The 24733-nt window shown below is 44.4% G+C and overlaps 1 pseudogene across 1 annotated transcript in view; it reads right to left on the minus strand.

The window, feature by feature from the left end:
• The window catches only part of LOC106589866 (RNA binding protein fox-1 homolog 3-like), a 919181-nt pseudogene that overhangs the window by 52703 nt on the left and 841745 nt on the right, over positions 1-24733 (minus strand). Inside the window, exons 9-10 of the transcript XR_014383051.1 lie at positions 23182-23274; positions 17000-17060 (exon numbers count right to left, since the gene is read on the minus strand). The product of XR_014383051.1 is annotated as an RNA binding protein fox-1 homolog 3-like (transcript). The remainder of the gene's footprint in view (positions 1-16999; positions 17061-23181; positions 23275-24733) is intronic.

Here is a 24733-nt window from a genome sequence, read left to right on the forward strand (position 1 = left end):
GGTTTATCTCTGAATATTAGGAAATGTGAATTATTTGCGTTGAAAAGATGTGACTTAAACTCAGTATGTAATATCCCTGTAAAAGATGTGATCACATATCTTAGTATTACAGTTAGCAAAGATCAGAAAGAAAGGGCCAACTTAAATTTCTCTCCTATTGTAGAGAAAATTGGAAAGAGATTTAACTCCTGGTTATTAAGAGATCTTTCTTAATAACCAGATTAGTGCCCAGATTAGTTTACCTCCCTTGCCTTGGATGTTCCTCTGTCAGTAACTAAAATGGTTGATACGAAATGATTTAACTTCATATGGAGGAATAAACCACATTATTTAAGAAAAGCAGTAATATGTAGCACCCAAGGTGAGGGAGGGTTGAATGCTCTGGATTTTAAAACCTCTAATATAATATTAAAAATTAAATGGATGCAAAACTATTTAAGAAATAAGGATTGCATCTGGAATATCATCCCTAATTTAATATTCCAACAAATTGGTGGTCTAGAATTCTTACTCAAATGCAACTTTGATATGGGTAAAATTCTTATTAAGCTTCTAACTTCTAACTTGGAACCTCATGTACAAACACAATTTTTCCCCTCATAGGTATACAATCTGGAATAATAAAGACATAAAATACAAAAATAAGTCTTTGTTTTTCCAGAACTGGTTTGACATCAACATTATTTGGGTTAAACAATTACTGAACAATGATGGACAACTATATGATTATCCAGAATTTATTAGAACACACAATGTTACATTCACTCCTGAGGAGTATCTACTGGTTGTTAGAGCTGTCCCTAAAGGTGCTATTCTTCTTTTAGGAGAATATAACAATACTCCAAGTGCAACTGTTGAGGATTTTGTAGCCTCAATACAACTAGAAGGAATTGGCATTTTAAACTATAAATGTAATAACATGTATATAAGGAAACTATGTCGATATGTTACTATTCCCTCTGCTAAAATGTACTGGAATACAATCCTAGGACAAGTGAACAGGAACAAAGTTTCGTTGTTATCTGGTAAATATTGTATATCTAATAAGGTGAAAGAAGTATCATTCAAACTCATTCATAGAATCTACCCTGTAAAAACCTTTATTATACACAGATTTAAAATAGCTATTGATAACAAATGTGTATTTTGTGGTTGTGAACCAGAGACTCTTGACCATTTATTTTGGGACTGCTCTTATGTCAGAAGATTTTGGTGTGAGTTAGAAGATTTTATTTTCAAAGAAACTACTATTAATGTTCATTTGAAAGACTCTGATATTATGTTTTATTTTGAACCAAATGATATGGACCCTGATTTAACTTTCATTGTTCATTTGTTTATCTTTCATGGAAGATTCTTTGTCCATAAAATGCAGAGGGCAGAGAACAAACCCCCTTTCACATTATTTAAGATGGAATTGAAATATTATTTTGAAATGATCAGTAAATGTAAAAACAAAAAAGCAATACGCACCATAAAAGTATTTAACAAATTGAAAATGAATCTTGATATGTAATACCCCTGTCTGTTAGGTTTTGTACTCTTGTTTGTATATTTCAGGGTTTTTTGTATTTGTTGTGTTCATTAAAAAAAAATACTAAAGAAAAAAAGTTCAGAGCTTGATGTAGGAATCTGAACATATGGAGAAAAATAAGTCCGATTTGCTCTGGTTTGAGTCGCGCTGTGCAGACTGACAAAAGTTGTCCGGGCTAAAGGTTAGCTGAAGACAGCAAGCAGTGGCTAGCTGACAACTAGCAAGTAGGTAGTTAGCTGGCTAGCTGCTGTTGGGGGTTCCGGTTCAAGAGTAAAGAAAATAGCAGATCCATACCACATTGGGTGAGGCGGATTGCAGGAGAGTATGTTGAAGTTGAGGTTAAGAAAAATATATTTTTTTAAATTGAGAAGAAAAAAGACATAAAAATATATAAACACGGGACATGACAAGAGGAAGACAAAGACATCTGACTGCTACGCCATCTTGGGAAAATGGTGATGAGATAGGAGGAAAGACGTGATGAAGGGATAAAAGAATTGAAATTATGATGGGATAGGAAGAGAGGAGAGAATTGATGAAGAGATAGGAGGAGAGGAGAGACATCATGGTGGGTTAGGAGGAGAGGAGAGTCATGATGATGGAATAAGAGGAGAGACATTATGATGGGATAGGAGGAGAGGAGAGACGGGGGATGGGGGGCGTGATGGGATAAGAGGAGAGACATGGTGAAGAGATAGAAGGAGAGGAGAGACATGATGATGGGATAAAAGGAGAGACATTATGATGGGATAGGAGGAGAGGAGAGACATGATGATGGATTGGTGGAGAGACATGATGATGGGATAGGAGGAGAGACATGATGATGGGATAGGAAGAGAGACATGATGATGGGATAGGAGGAGAGACATGATGATGGGATTGGAGGATAAACATGATGATGGGACACGAGGAGAGGAGAGACATGATGATGGGATAAGAGGAGAGACATGATGATGGGATAAGAGGAGAGACATGATGATGGGATAGGAGGAGAGGAGAGACATGATGATGGGATAGGAGGAGAGACATGATGATGGGATAGGAGGAGAGGAGAGACATGATGATGGGATAGGAGGAGAGACATGATGATGGGATAGGAGGAGAGGAGAGACATGATGATGGGATAAGAGGAGAGACATGATGATGGGATAGGAGGAGAGGAGAGACATGATGATGGGATAAGAGGAGAGACATGATGATGAGATAGGAGGAGAGATATGATGATGAGATAGGAAGAGAGACATGATGATGAGATAGGAGAGGAGACATGATGATGGGATAGGAGGAGAGACATGATGATGGGATAAGAGGAGAGACATGATGATGGGATAAGAGGAGAGACATGATGATATGATAGGAGGAGAGACATGATGATGAGACAGGAGAAGAGGAGAGACATGATGGTGAGATAGGAGGAGAGACATGATGATGGGATAGGAGGAGAGACATGATGATGGGATAAGAGGAGAGACATGATGATGGGATAAGAGGAGAGGAGAGACGTGATGATGGATAGGAGGAGAGGAAAGAAATGATGATGGGATTGGAGGAGAGGAAAGACATGATGATGGGATAGGAAGAGAAGCGAGACGTGATGATGGGATAGGAGGAGAGGAGAGACATGATGGGATAGGAGGAGAGACATGATCATGAGATAGGAGGAGAGACATGATCATGAGATAGGAGGAGAGACATGATGATGAGATAGGAGGAGAGACATGATGGTGGGATAGGAAGAAAGACATGATGATGGGAAAGGAGGAGAGACATGATGATGGGATAGGAGGAAAGACATGACTATGTTATAGGAGGAGAGGAGAGACATGATGATGGGATTGGAGGAGAGGAGAAACATGATGATGGGATAGAAGGAGAGACATGATGACGGGATTGGAGGAGAGGAGAGACATGATGATGGGATAGGAGGAAAGGAAAGACATGATGATGGGATAGGAGGAGAAGCATGATGTTGGGATAGGAGGCGAGACATGACAATGTTATAGGAGGAGAGGAGAGGAGAGACATGATGATGGATTGGTGGAGAGACATGATGATGAGATCTGAAGAGAGACATGATGATGGAATAGGTTGAGAGACATGATGAAGGGATTGGAGGACAGGAGAGACATGATGATGGGATAGGAGTAGAGACATGATGATGGGATAGGAGGAGAGGAGAGACATGATGATGGCATAAGAGGAAAGACATGATGATGGGATAGAAGGAGAAACATGATGATGGGATAGGAGTAGAGGCATGATGATGGGATTGGAGGAGAGGAGAGACGTGACGACGGGATAGGAGGAGAGGATAGACGTGATGATGGGATAGGAGGAGAGGAAAGACATGATGATAGGAGGAGAGGAGAGACATGATTATGGGATAGGAGGAAAGGGAAGACATGATGATGGGATAGGAGGAGAAACATGATGATGGGATAGGAGGAGAGGATTGACTTGATGATGGGATAGGAAGAGAGGAAAGTAATGATGATGGGATAGGAGGAGAGGAAAGACATGATGATGGGATAGGAAGAGAGGAGAGACGTGATGATGGGATAGGAGGAGAGGAAAGACATGATGGGTAGGAGGAGAGGAGAGATTTGATTATGGGATAGGAGTAGAGACATGATGATGAGCTCGGAGGAGAGACATGATGATGGAATAGGAGGAGAGACATGACAATGTTATAGGAGGAGAGACATGATGATGGGATAGGAGGAGAGGAGAGACATGATGAGATTGGAGGAGAGACATGATGATGGCATAGGAGGAGAGGAGAGGAGAGACATGATGATGGATTGGTGGAGAGACATGATGATGAGATCTGAAGAGAGACATGATGATGGAATAGGTTGAGAGACATGATGAAGGGATTGGAGGACAGGAGAGACATGATGATGGGATAGGAGTAGAGACATGATGATGGGATAGGAGGAGAGGAGAGACATGATGATGGCATAAGAGGAAAGACATGATGATGGGATAGAAGGAGAAACATGATGATGGGATAGGAGTAGAGGCATGATGATGGGATTGGAGGAGAGGAGAGACGTGACGACGGGATTGGAGGACAGGAGAGACATGATGATGGGATAGGAGTAGAGACATGATGATGGGATAGGAGGAGAGGAGAGACATGATGATGGCATAAGAGGAAAGACATGATGATGGGATAGAAGGAGAAACATGATGATGGGATAGGAGTAGAGGCATGATGATGGGATTGGAGGAGAGGAGAGACGTGACGACGGGATAGGAGGAGAGGATAGACGTGATGATGGGATAGGAGGAGAGGAAAGACATGATGATAGGAGGAGAGGAGAGACATGATTATGGGATAGGAGGAAAGGGAAGACATGATGATGGGATAGGAGGAGAAACATGATGATGGGATAGGAGGAGAGGATTGACTTGATGATGGGATAGGAAGAGAGGAAAGTAATGATGATGGGATAGGAGGAGAGGAAAGACATGATGATGGGATAGGAAGAGAGGAGAGACGTGATGATGGGATAGGAGGAGAGGAAAGACATGATGGGTAGGAGGAGAGGAGAGATTTGATTATGGGATAGGAGTAGAGACATGATGATGAGCTCGGAGGAGAGACATGATGATGGAATAGGAGGAGAGACATGACAATGTTATAGGAGGACAGACATGATGATGGGATAGGAGGAGAGGAGAGACATGATGAGATTGGAGGAGAGACATGATGATGGCATAGGAGGAGAGACATGACAATGTTATAGGAGGAGAGACATGATGATGGGATAGGAGGAGAGACATGACAATGTTATAGGAGGAGAGACATGATGATGGGATAGGAGGAGAAGAATGATGATGGGATAGGAGGAGAGGAGAGACATGATTATGAGACAGGAGAAGAGGAGAGACATGATGGTGACATAGGAGTAGAGACATGATGATGGGATAGGAGGAGAGACATGATGATGGGATAGGAGGAGAGGAGAGACGTGATGATGAGATAGGAGGAGAGACATGATGATGGGATAGGAGGAGAGAAATTATGATGGGAAAGGAGGAGAGGAGCGACATGATGATGGGATAGGAGGCGGGTAATGATGATGGGAATGGAGGAGAGGAGAGACATGATGATGAGACAGGAGAAGAGGAGAAACATGATGGTGAGATAGGAGGAGAGACATGATGATGGGATAGGAGGCGGGTAATGATGATGGGAATGGAGGAGAGGAGAGACATGATGATGAGACAGGAGAAGAGGAGAAACATGATGGTGAGATAGGAGGAAAGACATGATGATGGGATAGGAGGAGAGGAGAGATGTGATGATGGGATAGGAGTAGAGGAAAGACATGATGTTGGGATAGGAGGAGAGACATGATGATGGGATAGGAGGAGAGACATGATGATGAGATTGGAGGAGAGACATGATGATGTTATAGGAGGAGAGGAGAGACATGATGATGGGATAGGAGGAGAGGAGAGACATGATTATGAGACAGGAGAAGAGGAGAGACATGATGGTGAGATAGGAGGAGAGACATGATGATGGGATAGGAGGAGAGGAGAGACGTGATGATGGGATAGGAGTAGAGGAGAGACGTCATGATGAGACAGGAGGAGAGGAGAGACGTGATGATGGGATAGGAGGAGAGGAGATACATGACGATGGGATAGGAGGAGAGGAGAGACGTGATGATGAGACAGGAGAAGAGGAGAGACATGATAGTGTGTTAGGAGGAGAGACATGATGATGGGATAGGAGGAGAGGAAAGAAATGATGATGGGATTGGAGGAGAGGAAAGACATGATGATGGGATAGAAGGAGAGACATGATGATGGGATAGGAGGAGAAACATGATGATGAGATAGGAGGAGAGACATGATGATGAGATAGGAGGAGAGACATGATGATGGGATAGGAGGAGAGGAAAGACATGATGATGGGATAGGAGGAGAGACATGACAATGTTATAGGAGGAGAGGAGAGACATTATGATGGGAAAGGAGTAGAGACATGATGATGGGATAGGAGGAGAGACATGATGACGGGATTGGAGGAGAGGAGAGACGTGATGACGGGATAGGAGGAGAGGAGAGACGTGATGATGGGACAGGAGGAGAGGAAAGACATGATGATAGGAGGAGAGGAGAGACATGATGATGGGATAGGAGGAAAGGAAAGACATGATGATGGGATAGGAGGAGAAGAATGATGATGGGATAGGAGGAGAAGCATGATGTTTGGATAGGAGGCGAGGCATGAGAATGTTATAGGAGGAGAGGAGAGGAGAGACATGATGAATGGATTGGTGGAGAGTCATGATGATGAGATCTGAAGAGAGACATGATGATGGGATAGGTTGAGAGACATGATGATGGGATAGGAGGACAGGAGAGACATGATGATGGGATTGGAGGAGAGGAGAGACATGATGATGGGATAGGAGGAGAGGAGAGACATGATGATGGGATAGGAGGAGAGACATGATGATGGCATAAGAGGAGAGGAGAGACGTGACGACGGGATAGGAGTAGAGGCATGATGATGGGATTGGAGGAGAGGAGAGACGTGACGACGGGATAGGAGGAGAGGATAGACGTGATGATGGGATAGGAGGAGAGGAAAGACATGATGATAGGAGGAGAGGAGAGACATGATTATGGGATAGGAGGAAAGGGAAGACATGATGATGGGATAGGAGGAGAAACATGATGATGGGATAGGAGGAGAGGATTGACTTGATGATGGGATAGGAAGAGAGGAAAGTAATGATGATGGGATAGGAGGAGAGGAAAGACATGATGATGGGATAGGAAGAGAGGAGAGACGTGATGATGGGATAGGAGGAGAGGAAAGACATGATGGGTAGGAGGAGAGGAGAGATTTGATTATGGGATAGGAGTAGAGACATGATGATGAGCTCGGAGGAGAGACATGATGATGGAATAGGAGGAGAGACATGACAATGTTATAGGAGGAGAGACATGATGATGGGATAGGAGGAGAGGAGAGACATGATGAGATTGGAGGAGAGACATGATGATGGCATAGGAGGAGAGACATGACAATGTTATAGGAGGAGAGACATGATGATGGGATAGGAGGAGAGACATGACAATGTTATAGGAGGAGAGACATGATGATGGGATAGGAGGAGAAGAATGATGATGGGATAGGAGGAGAGGAGAGACATGATTATGAGACAGGAGAAGAGGAGAGACATGATGGTGACATAGGAGTAGAGACATGATGATGGGATAGGAGGAGAGACATGATGATGGGATAGGAGGAGAGGAGAGACGTGATGATGAGATAGGAGGAGAGACATGATGATGGGATAGGAGGAGAGAAATTATGATGGGAAAGGAGGAGAGGAGCGACATGATGATGGGATAGGAGGCGGGTAATGATGATGGGAATGGAGGAGAGGAGAGACATGATGATGAGACAGGAGAAGAGGAGAAACATGATGGTGAGATAGGAGGAGAGACATGATGATGGGATAGGAGGCGGGTAATGATGATGGGAATGGAGGAGAGGAGAGACATGATGATGAGACAGGAGAAGAGGAGAAACATGATGGTGAGATAGGAGGAAAGACATGATGATGGGATAGGAGGAGAGGAGAGATGTGATGATGGGATAGGAGTAGAGGAAAGACATGATGTTGGGATAGGAGGAGAGACATGATGATGGGATAGGAGGAGAGACATGATGATGAGATTGGAGGAGAGACATGATGATGTTATAGGAGGAGAGGAGAGACATGATGATGGGATAGGAGGAGAGGAGAGACATGATTATGAGACAGGAGAAGAGGAGAGACATGATGGTGAGATAGGAGGAGAGACATGATGATGGGATAGGAGGAGAGACATGATGATGAGACAGGAGAAGAGGAGAGACATGATGGTGAGATAGGAGGAGAGACATGATGATGGGATAGGAGGAGAGGAGAGACGTGATGATGGGATAGGAGTAGAGGAGAGACGTCATGATGAGACAGGAGGAGAGGAGAGACGTGATGATGGGATAGGAGGAGAGGAGATACATGACGATGGGATAGGAGGAGAGGAGAGACGTGATGATGAGACAGGAGAAGAGGAGAGACATGATAGTGTGTTAGGAGGAGAGACATGATGATGGGATAGGAGGAGAGGAAAGAAATGATGATGGGATTGGAGGAGAGGAAAGACATGATGATGGGATAGAAGGAGAGACATGATGATGGGATAGGAGGAGAAACATGATGATGAGATAGGAGGAGAGACATGATGATGAGATAGGAGGAGAGACATGATGATGGGATAGGAGGAGAGGAAAGACATGATGATGGGATAGGAGGAGAGACATGACAATGTTATAGGAGGAGAGGAGAGACATTATGATGGGAAAGGAGTAGAGACATGATGATGGGATAGGAGGAGAGACATGATGACGGGATTGGAGGAGAGGAGAGACGTGATGACGGGATAGGAGGAGAGGAGAGACGTGATGATGGGACAGGAGGAGAGGAAAGACATGATGATAGGAGGAGAGGAGAGACATGATGATGGGATAGGAGGAAAGGAAAGACATGATGATGGGATAGGAGGAGAAGAATGATGATGGGATAGGAGGAGAAGCATGATGTTTGGATAGGAGGCGAGGCATGAGAATGTTATAGGAGGAGAGGAGAGGAGAGACATGATGATGGATTGGTGGAGAGTCATGATGATGAGATCTGAAGAGAGACATGATGATGGGATAGGTTGAGAGACATGATGATGGGATAGGAGGACAGGAGAGACATGATGATGGGATTGGAGGAGAGGAGAGACATGATGATGGGATAGGAGGAGAGGAGAGACATGATGATGGGATAGGAGGAGAGACATGATGATGGCATAAGAGGAAAAACATGATGATGGGATAGAAGGAGAGACATGATGATGGGATTGGAGGAGAGGAGAGACGTGATGATGGGATTGGAGGAGAGGAGAAACATGATGATGGGATAGAAGGAGAGACATGATGACGGGATTGGAGGAGAGGAGAGACGAGATGACGGGATAGGAGGAGAGGAGAGACATGATGATGGGATAGGAGGAAAGGAAAGACATGATGATGGGATAGGAGGAGAAGCATGATGTTGGGATAGGAGGCGAGACATGACAATGTTATAGGAGGAGAGGAGAGGAGAGACATGATGATGGATTGGTGGAGAGACATGATGATGAGATCTGAAGAGAGACATGATGATGGGATAGGTTGAGAGACATGATGAAGGGATTGGAGGACAGGAGAGACATGATGATGGGATAGGAGTAGAGACATGATGATGGGATAGGAGGAGAGGAGAGACATGATGATGGCATAAGAGGAAAGACATGATGATGGGATAGAAGGAGAAACATGATGATGGGATAGGAGTAGAGGCATGATGATGGGATTGGAGGAGAGGAGAGACGTGACGACGGGATAGGAGGAGAGGATAGACGTGATGATGGGATAGGAGGAGAGGAAAGACATGATGATAGGAGGAGAGGAGAGACATGATTATGGGATAGGAGGAAAGGGAAGACATGATGATGGGATAGGAGGAGAAACATGATGATGGGATAGGAGGAGAGACATGATGATGGGATTGGAGGAGAGGAGAGACGTGATGACGGGATAGGAGCAGAGGAGAGTCATGATGATGGGATAGGAGGAGAAACATGATGATGGGATAGGAGGAGAGGATTGACTTGATGATGGGATAGGAAGAGAGGAAAGTAATGATGATGGGATAGGAGGAGAGGAAAGACATGATGATGGGATAGGAAGAGAGGAGAGATTTGATGATGGGATAGGAGGAGAGACATGATGATGAGCTAGGAGGAGAGACATGATGATGGAATAGGAGGAGAGACATGACAATGTTATAGGAGGAGAGACATGATGATGGGATAGGAGGAGAGGAGAGACATGATGAGATTGGAGGAGAGACATGATGATGGCATAGGAGGAGAGACATGATGATGAGATAGGAGGAGAGACATGACAATGTTATAGGAGGAGAGACATGATGATGGGATAGGAGGAGAGACATGACAATGTTATAGGAGGAGAGACATGATGATGGGATAGGAGGAGAAGAATGATGATGGGATAGGAGGAGAGGAGAGACATGATTATGAGACAGGAGAAGAGGAGAGACATGATGGTGACATAGGAGTAGAGACATAATGATGGGATAGGAGGAGAGACATGATGATGGGATAGGAGGAGAGGAGGGACGTGATGATGAGATAGGAGGAGAGACATGATGATGGGATAGGAGGAGAGAAATTATGATGGGAAAGGAGGAGAGGAGCGACATGATGATTGGATAGGAGGCGGGTAATGATGATGGGAATGGAGGAGAGGAGAGACATGATGATGAGACAGGAGAAGAGGAGAAACATGATGGTGAGATAGGAGGAGAGACATGATGATGGGATAGGAGGAGAGGAGAGATGTGATGATGGGATAGGAGGAGAGGAGAGATGTGATGATGGGATAGGAGGAGAGGAGAGACATGATTATGGATTGGAGTAGAGGAAAGACATGGTGTTGGGATAGGAGGAGAGACATGATGATGGGATAGGAGGAGAGGAGAGACATGATGATGGGATAGGAAGAGAGACATGATGATGAGATTGGAGGAGAGACATGATGATGTTATAGGAGGAGAGGAGAGACATGATGATGGGATAGGAGGAGAGACATGATGATGAGATTGGAGGAGAGACATGATGATGTTATAGGAGGAGAGGAGAGACATGATGATGGGATAGGAGGAGAGACATGATGATGAGATTGGAGGAGAGACATGATGATGTTATAGGAGGAGAGGAGAGACATGATGATGGGTTAAGAGGAGAGGAGAGACGTGATGATGAGATAGGCGGAGAGACGTGATGATGGGATAGGAGGAGAGACATGATGGGAAAGTAGGAGAGGAGCAACATGATGATGGGATAGGAGGAGAGGAAAGACATGATGATGAGACAGGACAAGAGGAGAAACATGATGGTGAGATAGGAGGAGAGACATGATGATGGGATAGGAGGAGAGGAGAGACATGATGATGGGATAGGAGTAGAGGAGAGACGTCATGATGAGACAGGAGGAGAGGAGAGACGTGATGATGGGATAGGAGGAGAGGAGATACATGACGATGGGATAGGAGAAGAGGAGAGACGTGATGATGAGACAGGAGAAGAGGAGAGACATGATGGTGTGTTAGGAGGAGAGACATGATGATGGGATAGGAGGAGAGGAAAGAAATGATGATGGGATTGGAGGAGAGGAAAGACATGATGATGGGATAGGAAGAGAAGCGAGAAGTGATGATGGGATAGGAGGAGAGACATGATGATGGGATAGGAGGAGAGGAGAGACGTGATGATGGGATACGAGGAGAGGAAAGACATGATGGGATAGGAGGAGAGACAAGATGATGGGATAGGAGGAGAAACATGATCATGAGATAGGAGGAGAGGACATGATGATGAGATAGGAGGAGAGACATGATGATGGGATAGGAGGAGAGACATGATGATGGGATAGGAGGAGAGACATGATGACGGGATTGGAGGAGAGGAGAGACGTGATGACGGGATAGGAGGAGAGGAGAGACGTGATGATGGGACAGGAGGAGAGGAAAGACATGATGATAGGAGGAGAGGAGAGACATGATGATGGGATAGGAGGAAAGGAAAGACATGATGATGGGATAGGAGGAGAAGAATGATGATGGGATAGGAGGAGAAGCATGATGTTTGGATAGGAGGCGAGACATGAGAATGTTATAGGAGCAGAGGAGAGGAGAGACATGATGATGGATTGGTGGAGAGACATGATGATGAGATCTGAAGAGAGACTTGATAATGGGATAGGTTGAGAGACATGATGATGGGATAGGAGGACAGGAGAGACATGATGATGGGATTGGAGGAGAGGAGAGACATGATGATGGGATAGGAGGAGAGGAGAGACATGATGATGGGATAGGAGGAGAGACATGATGATGGCATAAGAGGAAAAACATGATGATGGGATAGAAGGAGAAACATGATGATGGGATAGGAGGAGAGGAGAGACGTGATGATGGGATAGGAGGAAAGGAAAGACATGACGATGAGCTAGAAGGAGAGACATGATGATGGGATTGTAGGAGAGGAGAGACATGATGATGGGATTGGAGGAGAGACATGGTGATTGGATAGGAGGAGAGACATGGTGATTGGATAGGAGGAGAGACATGATGATGGGATTGGAGGAGAGGAGAGACATGATGATGGGATTGGAGGAGAGGAGAGACGTGATGATGGGATAGGAGTAGAGACATGATGATGTGATAGGAGGAGAGACATGATGATGGGATTGGAGGAGAGGAGAGACATGATGATGGGATAGGAGGAGAGACATGGTGATTAGATAGGAGGAGAGACATGATGATGGGATAGAAGGAGAGACATGATGATGGGATAGGAGGAGAGACATGATGATGGGATAGGAGGAGAGGAGAGGCATGATGATGGGATAGGAGGAGAGACATGATGATGGGATAGGAGGAGAGACATGATGATGGGATAGGAGGAGAGGAGAGGCATGATGAGGGGATAGGAGGAGAGGAAAGTCATGATGATGGTATCGGAGGAGAGACATGATGATTCAATTGGAGGAGAGGGGAGACGTGATGATGGGATAGGAGGAGAGGAGAGACTTGATGATGGGATAGGAGGAGACCCATGATGAGGGGACACGAGGAGAGGAGAGACATGATGTGATAGGAGGAGAGGAGAGACTTGATAATGGGATAGGAGGAGAGGAGAGACAAGATGATGGGATAGGAGGAGATACATGACGATGGGATAGGAGGAGAGATATAATGATGAGATAGGAGGAGAGACATGATGATGGGATTGGAGGAGAGACGTGATGATGGGATAAGAGGAGAGACATGATGATTGGATAGGAGGAGAGGAGAGACATTATGATGGGATTGTAGGAGAGGAGAGACATGATGATGGGATAAGAGGAGAGACATTATGATGGGATAGGAGGAGAGGAGAGACAAGATGATGGGATAGGAGGAGAGGAGAGACATGATGATGGGATTGTAGGAGAGGAGAGACATGATGACGGGATAGGAGGAGAGGAGATACTTGATGGTGGTATAGGAGGAGAGACATGATGATTGGATTGTAGGAGAGACATGATGATGGGACAGGAGGAGAGAAATGATGATGGGATTGGAGGAGAGGAGAGACGTGATGATGGGATAGGAGGAGAGGAGAGACGTGATGATGGGATAGGAGGAGAGGAGTGTCACGTCCTGACCCTTGTTAGATGTTATTTTCTATAGTAAAGTAGGTCAGGGCGTGATAAGGGGTGTTTTGGGTGGTTTTCTATGTTTTCTATTTCTATGTTTAAGTTCTAGTTTGTCTATGTTGTATTTTTTTGGGTTGATCTCCAATTGGAGGCAGCTGCTCGTCGTTGCCTCTAATTGGAGATCATATTTAAGTTGGGTTTTTTTCTATTGTGTTTGTGGGTAGTTGTTTTCCGTTTTGTTGTCTGCTTTCTGACGGAACTGTTTGCTGTCATTTTTGTTTCTCTGTAAAAGTGTTTAGTTTTCATTAAAAGAATAATCATGAGCACTCAACATGCCGCGCCTTGGTCCCCTCTATACGACGCACGTTACACGGAGAGACATGATGATCGGATAGGAGGAGAGGAGAGACATGATGATGGGATTGGAGGAGAGGAGAGACTTGATGATTTAATAGGAGGAGAGACATGATGATCAGATTGGAGGAGAGACATGATGATGGGATAGGAGGAGAGACATGATGATGGGATAGGAGGAGAGGAGAGACATGATGATGGGATAGGAGGAGAGGAGAGACATGATGATGGGATAGGAGGAAAGTCATGATGATGGAATGCGAGGATAGGAGAGACATGATGATGGGATAGGAGGAGACGCATGATGATGGGATAGGAGGAGAGGAGAGACATGATGATGGGATAGGGGTTGAGACATGATGATGGGTTAGGAGGAGTGATGTGATGATGGGATAGGAGGAGAGGAGAGACATGATGATGTGATTGGAGGAGAGGAGAGACATGATGATGTGATTGGAGGAGAGGAGAGACATGATGATTGGATAGGAGTTGAGGAGAGACGTGATGATGAGAGACGAGGAGAGGAGAGATTGGAGGAGAGACATGATGAATGGATCGGAGGAGAGGAGAGATATTTTGATGGGATAGGAGGAGAGACATGATGATCAGATAGGAGTAGAGTCATGATTATTAGATACGAGGAGAGACGTGATGATAGGATGGGATGAGAAGAGTAACTTGATGATGGGATAGGAATTAGAGACGTGATGATGGGATAGGAGTAGAGGAAACCCCCTCTTCCAGGGCTGTGTAGCATGGTGAAGTGGTGGGAGGAGAGGCATAGTGAACTAGGAGAGAAGTTGTGTGGTAGTATGATAGTTTGGTGGTTTGTTGGTGTTGTGGTCCACTGACGGAAGGGGAGTCAGGTCTCATTCTGTCTGCACTGCTCTAACCCTTCTCTGATGGAGGGATGGAGGGATGAAGAGAGGAGTGTTAACATGTCTGGCCAATTCATTACTGGCCTCTTCTCTCTCCATTTATCTCTCTTTCTCTTCTCCCTCTCTCCATTTATCCCTCTCTCTCTTCTCCCCCTCTCTCTCTCTTCATTTCTCTCTCTCTCTTCTCCCTCTCCATGTCTCTCTCTCTCTGGATTTATCTCTCTCTTCCATCAACATGAATGTGTGTCAGAGAGAGAGACAGAGACGAACCCTAAAGCCCTTTCAGAATGAGCCCTTGGCTTTTTATTTGCTCCATCCACTCATCCATTCACTCTCCTCTCCACCAAATTCACTTTCCTCCCCCTTTCCCTCCACCCTCTCCTACCGTCCTCTCAACACTTTCTCCATCTCCTCCCTTTGCTCCTTATGTTCGAACCAATTCCCCTTTCCCTCTTTACACTTATTATGTTAAGAGATGGTCCCTGTACAGACAACGAAATACTACTTCTCTATATAGTGACAAATAAGGGTTCCTTTTAAGGGGCTATATGGAACCTTTTTATGAAGGTTCTATAAAGAACCATGCTCATACAGTTTTCAATATAAGCTTCACTGCGCTGTAAAGATACCTTTCCTAATGGTCTTTAAAGAACCATTAATTAAAGGGTCTATGTAGCATTGAAGAAGGGTTCTGCTACGTTTCCAACCCTGCTGTTCTTTATGTGGAATGGTTCCTCAATCAAATGTTATTTGTAGATGCTTTGAAAGAACCATAGAGGTTTTTTTTATTGTGATTATCCATATTGTTTTGTTAAAATTGCAAAAGGTGTTATTATTGTGTTAATTGACAAGTTGAATCAGGTGTGCTAGCCCTGCCATGGCTGGGGGTCTCTGAGGAAAAAAAGAAGACTTAATCAACCAATTTAATCAACCATTCTCAGTTAATACAAGGACATGTATGAGTCTCTCGCAAGACACATCATTGGCTATAACCAAAACACAACAGATTAGATGAACTGGAAGGACACTCTCATTCATGGTTGCACAAAAATAGCTGTGCGTAAACCACTCCATAAAGTATTCTAATGAGCCGCCACCCCTATATTTGAACTATCACTAAAAGAAGAAAGAACCCTTTTGTGAGCTTTAAAGAACCATTGAAGTATTCAAAGGGTTCTTTGAGACATTATGGTTCCACATAAAATCATTGCCCTTTCCGAAGAACCCTTGAGGAACCCTCTTTTCTTAGGTTGTATCATCTCCTAACTCAGGGGAAAGCCATGGTTAAGGCCATATGGAATAGGCAGTTTCCAAAAACCCTCAATAAATGATTTCAAATGAAGAATGTACTGAGGAATTCAAATAAAACCAAAATAAAATACCCAAAACCAGGCAAATAGAAAATAACCTGAGTAGCTGCAGTCAAGACCCTGGTTATGGTTTATGGTTCAGTCATCATAGGGTTAGAGTCTGGGTCACTGAATACATATTGCACCATCTGTTTTCATCAGTTAGTAGAGCAAATATACTGATCTGTCTGTCTGTCTGTCTGTCTGTCTGTCTGTCTGTCTGTCTGTCTGTCTGTCTGTCTGTCTGTCTGTCTGTCTGTCTGTCTGTCTGTCTGTCTGTCTGTCTGTCTGTCTGTCTGTCTGTCTGTCTGTCTGTCTGTCCTGTCTGTCTGTCTGTCTGTCCTGTCGGTCAAAAAGAAGAAGTGGGTAGGACGGAGCAGAGAGGAGGTGAAAGAAGAGGAGGGAGTAGGGAGGAGGTGAAGAAAGAGGAGGGAGTAGGGAGGAGGTGAAGAAAGAGGAGGGAACGATATGAGAGCAGAGAGATCACTCCAGAGAGGATGAATGAAAGAGAGAGAAGGAGAGGAGGAGGGAGGAGGATAAGGGGAGCTCTTACCGTTCGTGTATGGGTTTGCCACCTTTTTGTTTGTCATAACTCTTGCTGTTGCGTTGTTAACCTGTGTTCAGATATAGAGTTTAGACAGTTAGAGAGAACATGCAGACATGTGCGCCACACACACACACACACACACACACACACACACACACACACACACACACACACACACACACACACACACACACACACACACTACAGTCAGCTCAGCCAGTTAGGCTAAACTGCATATTGGAGCTTCATTTTTGCCAGGCTTATAATATAGTTATAATATAGTTATAATATAGTTATACTATAGTTATAGCAAAACAAGACCTAATAATATATAATACAGAATAATACAGTGCCTTCAGAAATACAGTGCCTTCACACTCATTGGCTTTTACCACATTTTGTTGTGTTACAGCCTGAATTTAAAATGGATTATATTGAGATTCTTTGTCACTGACCTACACACAATATCTCATAATGTCAAAGTAGAATTATGTTTCGACTACCTCATCTCTGTACCCCACAGATACAATTATCTGTAAGGCCCCTTAGTCGAGCAGTGAATTTCAAACACAGATTCAAACACAAGACCAGGGACATTTTCCACTGCCTCGCAAAGAAGGGCACCTATTGGTAGATGGGTAAAATAAAATAAAAAGCAGACATTGAATATCCCTTTGAGCATGGTGAAGTTATTAATTACACTTTGGATGGTGTATCAATAAACCCAGTCACTACAAAGATAAAGGCGTCCTTCCTAACTCAGTTTGCCGGAGAGGAAGGGAACCGCTCAGGGATTTCACCATGAGGCCAATGATGCCTTTACAACAGTTACAGAGTTTAATGGCTGTGATAGGAGAAAACTGAGGATGGATCAACAGCATTGTAGTTACTCCACAATACTAACCTAAATGAATACAAATATTCCAAAACATGCATCCTGTTTGTAATAAGGCACTAAAGTAAAACTGCATAAAATGTGGCAAAGAAATGTATTTATAGAAAAACCAGACCTAATGTCCAGAATACAACACGTTGTGTTTGGGGAAAATCCAACAGAACAGTACCACTCTTCATATTTTCAAGCATGGTGGTGGCTGCATCATGTTTGGGTATGCTTGTCATCGGCAAGGACTATCAAGGTTTTTTAGGATAAAAAGAAACGGAATAGAGCTGAGCACAAGCAAAATCCTATAGGAAACCTGGTTCAGTCTGCTTTCTAACAGACACTGGGAGATGAATTCCAGTTTCAGCAGGACAATAACCTCAAGACAACATTGAATATTTCTGAGTGGCCTAGTTACAGTTTTGACTTAAACCAGCTTGAAAATCGATGGCAAGATTTGTAAATAGCTGCCCAACAACCAACTTGACAGAGCTTGAAGAATTTAAAAAATAATAATGTTCAAATATTGTACAATCCAGGTGTTCAAAGCTCTTAGAGACTCACAGCTAAAATCGCTGCCAAAGGGGATTCGAACATGTATTGACTCTGGGGGTTGAACACTTTGACATTGGAGTATTTTATGTAGATCATTGACAAAAAAAATGACATTTAAATCAATTTTAATCCCACCTTGTAATGCACCAAAATGTGGAAAAAGTCAAGGAGTGAATACGTTCTGAAGGCACTGTATATCACCAGCATCAGATGAACAGAAAACAAAGTTCAAATCTTCTTGGTGAAGGGAACCACCTTGTTCTTGTAAACCTAATGAGCCAGCATCCATTTTCTACAAACATCTCTATCAATCGCTTAGGGCCTCTCACTCTAAACAGAAATGTTCAAGTTATTTTTTTTTTATCTCTCCCTCTGAGGTTGCTGAGTGAAAAACAGCTCTCTATATCGAGCAGCCTCTGGCAGCGTCGAGTTGAGTTTAGTATGTTTTCCTAACCCACCGTGTTAGCATTTCCCTTGGCCGCTAATTAGAGCTAATGGCTTTCATATCCAATAGACCAGCAGGTCATACCTTGAGGCTACGCTAACGCTACACTAGCCTGTGTCTGATGTGATGTATGGGCCCAGGTAATTTTTATATATTACATACAGTTGAAGTCAGAAGTTTACATACACTTAGGTTGGAGTCATTAAAACTCGATTTTCAACCACTCCACAAATTTCTTGTTAACAAACTATAGTTTTGGCAAGTCGGTTAGGACATCTACTTTGCGCATGACACAAGTCATTTTTCCAACAATTGTTTACAGACAGATTATTTCACTTACAATTCACTGTATCACAATTCCAGTGGGTCAGAAGTTTACATACACTAAGTTGACTTTGCCTTTAAACAGCTTGGAAAATTCCAGAAAATGCTGTCATGGCTTTAGAAGCTTATGATAGGCTAATTGACATCATTTGAGTCAATTGGAGGTGTACCTGTGGATGTATTTCAAGGCCTACCTTGAAACTCAGTGCCTCTTTGCTTGACATCACGGGAAAATCAAAAGAAATCAGCCAAGACCTCAGAAAAAAAATTGTAGACCTCCACAAGTCTGGTTCATCCTTGGGAGCAATTTCCAAACGCCTGAAGGTACCACGTTCATCTGTTCAATCAATAGGATGCAAGTATAAACACCATGGGACCATGCAGCCATCATACCGCTCAGGAAGGAGATGTGTTCTGTCTCCTAGAGATGAACGTACTTTGGTGTGAAAAGTGCAAATCAATCCCAAAACAACAGCAAAGGACCTTGTGAAGATGCTGGAAGAAACAGGTACAAAAGTATCTATATCCACAGTAAAACAAGTCCTATATCGACATAACCTGAAAGGCCGCTCAGCAAGGAAGAAGCCACTGCTCAAAAACTGCCATAGAAAAGCCAGACTATGGTTTGCAACTGCACATGGGGACAAAGATCGTACTTTTTGGAGAAATGTTCTCTGGTCTGATGAAACAAAAATATAACTGTTTGGCCATAATGACCATCGTTAAGTTTGGAGGAAAAAGGGGGAGACCTGCAAGCAGAAAAACACCATCCCAACCGTGAAGCACGGGGGTGGCAGCATCATGTTGTGGGGGTGCTTAGGAGGGACTGGTGACTTCACAAAATAGATGGCAACATGAGGAATGAAAATTATGTGGATATATTGAAGCAACATCTCAAGACATCAGTCAGGAAGTTTGTGGAAGGCTACCTAAAACGTTTGACCCAAGTTAAACAATTGAAAGGCAATGCTACCAAATACTAATTGAATGTATTTAAACTTCTGACCCACTGGGAATGTGATAAAAGAAATAAAAGCTGAAATAATTAATTATCTCTACTATTATTCTGATATTTCACATTCTTAAAATAAAGTGGTGGTCCTAACTGACCTAAGACAGGGAATTTTTTGTAGGATTAAATGCCTGTAATTGTTAAAAACTGAGTTTAAATGTATTTGAGTAAGGTGTATGTAACCTTCTGACTTCAACTGTATATTACCTTAACAATAGGGGTGGCAGGTAGCCTAGTGGTTAAGACTGTTGGGCCAATAACTGAAACGTTTCTGGTTTGAATCCCAGGGCCAGCAAGGTGGGAAAACATTTGCTGTTCTGCCCTTGATCAAATCAGTTGATACAGAACAACTGCTCACCGGGTGCTGATGATGTGGACGTTGATTAAGGCAGCCCTGGGCAACTCTCTGATTCAGAGGGGTTTGGTTAAATGACTCTTGCACCTCTCTGATTCAGAGGGGTTGGGTTAAATGACTCTTGCACCTCTCTGATTCAGAGGGGTTTGGTTAAATGACTCCTGCACCTCTCTGATTCAGAGGGGTTTGGTTAAATGACTCCTGCACCTCTCTGATTCAGAGGGGTTTGGTTAAATGACTCCTGCACCTCTCTGATTCAGAGGGGTTTGGTTAAATGACTCCTGCACCTCTCTGATTCAGAGGGGTTTGGTCAAATGACTCCTGCACCTCTCTGATTCAGAGGGGTTTGGTTAAATGACTCCTGCACCTCTCTGATTCAGAGGGGTTTGGTTAAATGACTCCTGCACCTCTCTGATTCAGAGGGGTTTGGTTAAATGACTCCTGTACCTCTCTGATTCAGAGGGGTTTGGTTAAATGACTCCTGTACCTCTCTGATTCAGAGGGGTTTGGTTAAATGACTCCTGCACCTCTCTGATTCAGAGGGGTTTGGTTAAATGACTCCTGTACCTCTCTGATTCAGAGGGGTTTGGTTAAATGACTCCTGCACCTCTCTGATTCAGAGGGGTTTGGTTAAATGACTCCTGCACCTCTCTGATTCAGAGGGGTTTGGTTAAATGACTCCTGCACCTCTCTGATTCAGAGTGGTTTGGTTAAATGACTCCTGCAACTCTCTGATTCAGAGGGGTTTGGTAAATGACTCCTGCACCTCTCTGATTCAGAGGGGTTTGGTTAAATGACTCCTGTACCTCTCTGATTCAGAGGGGTTTGGTTAAATGACTCCTGCACCTCTCTGATTCAGAGGGGTTTGGTTAAATGACTCCTGCACCTCTCTGATTCAGAGTGGTTTGGTTAAATGACTCCTGCAACTCTCTGATTCAGAGGGGTTTGGTTAAATGACTCCTGCACCTCTCTGATTCAGAGGGGTTTGGTTAAATGACTATTGCACCTCTCTGATTCAGAGTGGTTTGGTTAAATGACTCCTGCAACTCTCTGATTCAGAGGGGTTTGGTTAAATGACTCCTGCACCTCTCTGATTCAGAGGGGTTTGGTTAAATGACTATTGCACCTCTCTGATTCAGAGGGGTTTGGTTAAATGACTCCTGCACCTCTCTGATTCAGAGGGGTTTGGTTAAATGACTCCTGCACCTCTCTGATTCAGAGGGGTTTGGTTAAATGACTCCTGTACCTCTCTGATTCAGAGGGGTTTGGTTAAATGACTCCTGTACCTCTCTGATTCAGAGGGGTTTGGTTAAATGACTCCTGCACCTCTCTGATTCAGAGGGGTTGGGTTAAATGACTCCTGCACTTCTTTGATTCAGAGGGGTTTGGTTAAATGACTCTTGCACCTCTCTGATTCAGAGGCGTTTGGTTAAATGACTCCTGTACCTCTCTGATTCAGAGGGGTTTGGTTAAATGACTCCAGCACCTCTCTGATTCAGAGGGGTTTGGTTAAATGACTCCTGTACCTCTCTGATTCAGAGGGGTTTGGTTAAATGACTCCTGCACCTCTCTGATTCAGAGGGGTTTGGTTAAATGACTCCTGTACCTCTCTGATTCAGAGGGGTTTGGTTAAATGACTCCTGTACCTCTCTGATTCAGAGGGGTTTGGTTAAATGACTCCTGCACCTCTCTGATTCAGAGGGGTTTGGTTAAATGACTCCTGCACCTCTCTGATTCAGAGGGGTTTGGTTAAATGACTCCTGTACCTCTCTGATTCAGAGGGGTTTGGTTAAATGACTCCTGCACCTCTCTGATTCAGAGGGGTTTGGTTAAATGACTCCTGCACCTCTCTGATTCAGAGGGTTTGGTTAAATGCGGAAGACACTTTTCGGTTGTGTAACTGACTAGGTTTCCCTTTAATGGGGGCGGAGGAACGACAGACATGGCGAAAACACCCTGAGAGAGATGGAAAATACATCTATATGTTTTCGCCCTGGAATGTCTGATACAAGCGGGGGTGTTTTGGATAAACAAGTGGGATTTAAAGCAACGTTGGCAGCACTTTAATACCCAGCGATTGAGTTAATTTAAACATGTATTTGCGGGCAGGACACAGAAGTGATTCAGAGACGGAAAGAGCGAGTGTATATATGTATTTAGAAAAGCACGAGTGAGGACTTCAAACTGGCACATACATCAAGCTGAAGTCTGTCGGGATCAAACCTTGACCTGAGTGTTCTGTTCTGCTCCTTAAGAATCAAACACACTCTGATCTGAACTGATACACATGCCCCTAAACACACACACACACACACACACACACACACACACACACACACACACACACACACACACACACACACACACACACACACACACACACACATGCAGAGGAGATATATAAACACATGCACTCGCACACACACACTCACACACACTTACGGCTCAGAGTTCAGCATTCAGCATGCAGCGATCAAGGTGCACCAGGCAGAGGGAGAGAGGGATGGTGGAGGAGGAGAAGAGAGGGGGATGGCAGGCAGGCATCGCCAGGCAGAGGGAAAGAGAGAACGGGGTAGGGAGGAAGGGATGAGTAGAGAAGAGGGAAAGAAGGCACCTCTATTTTGCGTCCCTCTACGATTGTACCATTTAGTTTCTCACGTGCACGGTCCGCATCTGCACTCGTTTCAAATGTTACAAACCCAAAACCCTGGGATCACCAGGAACGGAGAGAAACAGGGGAGAGAGGAGAGAGGGGAAAAAAGGGGACGAAATAAGAGAGAGCGAGAGAGAGAGAGAGAGAGAGCGAGAGAGAAAGAGAGAGAGAGAGAGAGAGAGAGAGAGACAGCACGAGAGAGACAGTGAGAGAGAGTGAGAGAGACAGTGAGAGAGAGACAGAGAGAGAGACAGAGAGAGAGAGAGAGACAAGGAGAGAGAGAGACAGAGAGAGAGACCGAGAGTGAGAGAGAGACAGAGAGAGAGAGAGACAAGGAGAGAGAGAAGGAGAGAGAGAGAGACAGAGAGAGAGACAGAGAGAGAGAGAGAGAGACAGAGAGAGAGAGAGAGAGAGAGAGAGAGAGAGACAGAGAGAGAGAGAGAGAGAGAGAGAGAGAGAGAGAGAGACAGAGAGAGAGAGAGAGAGAGAGAGAGAGAGAGAGAGAGAGAGACAGAGCGAGAGACAGAGAGAGAAAGAGACAGAGAGAGAGAGACAGAGAGAGAGAGAGAGAGAGAGAGAGAGAGAGAGAGAGCGAGAGAGAAAGAGAGAGAGACAGCGAGACAGAGCGAGAGAGAGAGAGAGAGACAGAGGGAGAGAGAGAGAGAGAGAGAGAGAGAGAGAGAGAGAGAGACAGCACGAGAGAGACAGTGAGAGAGAGTGAGAGAGACAGAGAGAGAGACAGTGAGAGAGAGACAGAGAGAGAGACAGAGAGAGAGAGAGAGACAAGGAGAGAGAGAGACAGAGAGAGAGACCGAGAGTGAGAGAGAGACAGAGAGAGAGAGAGACAAGGAGAGAGAGAGAGAGAGAGAGACAGAGAGAGAGAGAGAGAGAGACAGAGAGAGAGAGAGAGAGAGAGAGAGAGAGAGAGAGAGAGAGAGAGACGAGAGACAGAGAGAGACGAGAGACAGAGAGAGAGAGAGACAGAGAGAGAGAGAGAGAGAGAGAGAGAGAGAGAGAGAGAGAGAGAGAGAGGAGAGAGAGAGAGAGAGCGGGGAAACCATAAGAATAAAGGGGATGAAATAATAGAGAACGAGAAAGAGGAGAGAGAAAACACACAGTAGAAGATAAGCATCAGGGAGAGTGAGGGACATATTCAGCAGACGAAAGAGAAATGTGAGCAGGTTTAGTGAAACTCGAAAAACACACAGTCAGAGTTGAGCTGAAGAGGAGAAGGATAACTAAACTCTGAATTCAGAAACACAACCTGATACTCTCCAACTGTGTGTGTCCTAGAGCAAAATGTACGTGTTTGTGAGAGTCTCATCTTTCCACAAGGGAGTCATATTTGTGTGTCTCCCAAACTGTTTGGATGCTACAGACGGAAGTTGGCAGATCGGGCCGTACTGACTTCAGACGAGTCTCAATACACTTGTGTGGGTTGTAGAGCAAAACAGAGCTCGTGTTCTTGGGAGTCTCATCTTTCATCATTTAACCATAATAGTCTGATAGGCCA

This window comes from Salmo salar, chromosome 28, assembly GCF_965601325.2.
Source record: "Salmo salar chromosome 28, fSalSal1, whole genome shotgun sequence".
NCBI classification, from domain to species: Eukaryota; Metazoa; Chordata; class Actinopteri; order Salmoniformes; family Salmonidae; genus Salmo; species Salmo salar.